The sequence below is a fragment of the Lathyrus oleraceus genome, chromosome 3 (assembly GCF_024323335.1).
Source record: "Lathyrus oleraceus cultivar Zhongwan6 chromosome 3, CAAS_Psat_ZW6_1.0, whole genome shotgun sequence".
In the NCBI taxonomy this organism is placed as follows: domain Eukaryota; kingdom Viridiplantae; phylum Streptophyta; class Magnoliopsida; order Fabales; family Fabaceae; genus Lathyrus; species Lathyrus oleraceus.
The window spans coordinates 473,779,232-473,781,979 of NC_066581.1; positions in this window are offsets into that span (position 1 = coordinate 473,779,232).

Genomic DNA, 2,748 nt, shown 5'->3' on the forward strand with positions numbered 1-2,748 from the left:
ATCTTGTTAAATAGAAGAGGAATAAAAATAAAAGAAAGAGAACAAATCACTTTTTTATTTTATTTTTAATACTAATAGATGGACTTAAGGTTGCATAACTTTCTTTGTTACAAATCTATTATTAGTTGATTTTTTAATCATCTTCAATACTTTGCATCAATGATAAGCTATCCCTTAATGTGTCATATTTTAAGTCTTTTTGGCCTAAGAAAATAGTCTTAAAAAATATTCATTTTTGTACATGTTACTAACCACTAATTATACTTCATTAATTTTGTTCATCATTAATCTTTGTTATTGTGATTTTGGTGTTATTGACTTATATTTGTTTTATATCATTTATATTCACTAACCATTACTATTGTGATATTGTTTCTTTTTCTTGTAATTTACTTTTATGTCATTACCTTGTAATTTACATTAAAGTACTCATCATCATCATCATTGTACAAATTCATCATGCATGTTTATTTACTTGTTATTTATTTTATTATCATCAAACATTAAAAACAACAAAAACATGATAAAATGATAAGACAAAAATATTCATTCCACTCTTAATCAACTTGGACTTAGAGGATTTTATTTTAGGACCCTTGCTTGGAGGTTTTTCCCTTATCTTTGTGATACTTTGTAAATGTTGGATTTTATTTGTAACTTACATTCATGTTGTAAGAATGGCATCATGGCACCACCTTAGGGGGACATGTTTGTAAGACCATTATCCCTTGTTTAGCTTAGGTCACTTTTGCACACAAAAGGTTTTCTCTTGGGCTACCTTACAATGAGACTTTTTAATTTCTTGTTGGTTACTTTGCATTCATGTTGCATAAGCCAAATTTCATAATCAAAATAAAATAAACCCTTGATTCAACGTCAAGTGGCATTTTCTTAGCCAAATTAAAAAATACTTAATAATTACGATTATTATTGTGCGCCATGAGCCTTAAGTGGTGGAGAATGAGTGAGAATGGAGCATTCCTACCCTTACTCTGATTATTTTGGACGCAAGACGCTTGACTTGTTGTCTAGAATAATCACCTCCGCCCATAGACTTTAGTACAATATAATCACAAACATTTTTTCATAAAACCCTTATTCAAGGTAAAAACAATATAACTCATCAAACTCCTTTTTGTGCCTTAGGGCATCATCCCAAAAACCCTTTTTTCCAAAGGTAAAATCAACCAACACACAAATATTTTCTACTCCGAACTACGGAGCTCTGATTCCTCATCCCCGAATGAGTGATACGTAGGCACAAGGGCCACAATCCTTGGCGAGCACTATAATAACAAAAAACACCCCCTTCTTTCCACACATTCTTTTGAAAATAAAACAATAATAGATAAATCCCATGTATGTAAAACAACCCAAATGGTTCCCATGGAGTACCATGGACGTAAGGGGTGCTAATACCTTCCCCTTACGTAACCGACTTCCGAACCCAAATCCCGGTTGCGAGACCGATTCCTTATTCTCTTTTAGCGCTTCCCGTGCGCGTCTCTTTTCCGAGGGTTTTATCGACTATTTCCCCTCTCCTCTCCGATAGAGGTAAACTAAATAAAATTCGGTGGCGACTCTTCTGACTTTGCCTCTCTTTGGCATCTCTTTTGTCCCGGTTTCGTTATCGTGAAATCCCGGTAGCGACAGCTGGCGACTCTGTTGGGGACCAAAAAATCCCTAAGCAAGTCTAGCCTAGTTTGGGTTGTTTCCTCTTTTATGTACGTGGAGATTTATCTGTTATCTATTTTTCTGTATATATTGCTTTCTTTGCTAACTCGTGCATATTTTCTTTGTTTACATGTTGGTCCGAAACTCTGACTCTGTGACGAAGAATTTTTGGAAGCAATAATGATTGCAAAGAAAAAAACCTTGTGTGAAGGACTCCCCACCCGAGTCTGAGAGTTTGCTTGAGATAGGAGAGGTTGAGTAGTATTGATCCGCGAGGTTCCTTCCTCGTTAGGATCGTACGAGAACCTCACTTAGTGGTAGATTCTCTTAAGGGGATTGATGACCGTCGTGCTTTCGACGTAAGCATCTTTTCTTTTACTAGAGTCAATGACCCTAAGACCCCTTTTAGAACCTTTAAAACTATGGCTAGCCTAGACCGATGGTCGCGTAGTATAGGCCACCGAGGTGCCTTCCTCGTAAGGGTCGATACGAAGATCTCACTTAGAGTAGATGACTTTGATGGAGCAGTCGTCTGGCAAGTAAATTGACATAAGCGGCTGACAGTCAAAGAAGTCCATGACTCTAGGGGCAGTGTCTTACACCCAATTTTCCGAAAGCCTTAGATCACACAAAGCGAGAACCTTGGTTTACTAAGCAGTCATTATTAACTCCATGCTTCGTCACGATGGTCCAAAACCACGAACCCATGCCTAAAACCTTGTGGAAATAATAAACCAATCATTCATTCATACATTCATTCATCATCAAAATAATAAGCAAAGCTCTTAAAATTTTCGTTTGTTTAAACGCAGAATTACAAGACTATTTTCCGACACAATCATGGATACTTCAACAAAGAAAAGAACTTCTTCTTTCCGCTTCAAGAGTCCCGACATCAGGTCATTAAAGATCCTCAGTTCAAAGGTCGTAACTATCAAAGACAACAAGTTTAGAGCCAATTTTGGGAACATCATAGATCTTCTAACCGAGAAGGTTGACTATTGTGTTATCACTACAATGTCCCAATACTATGACGTTCCTTTAAGATGCTTCACTTTCCCCGACTTCCAAATC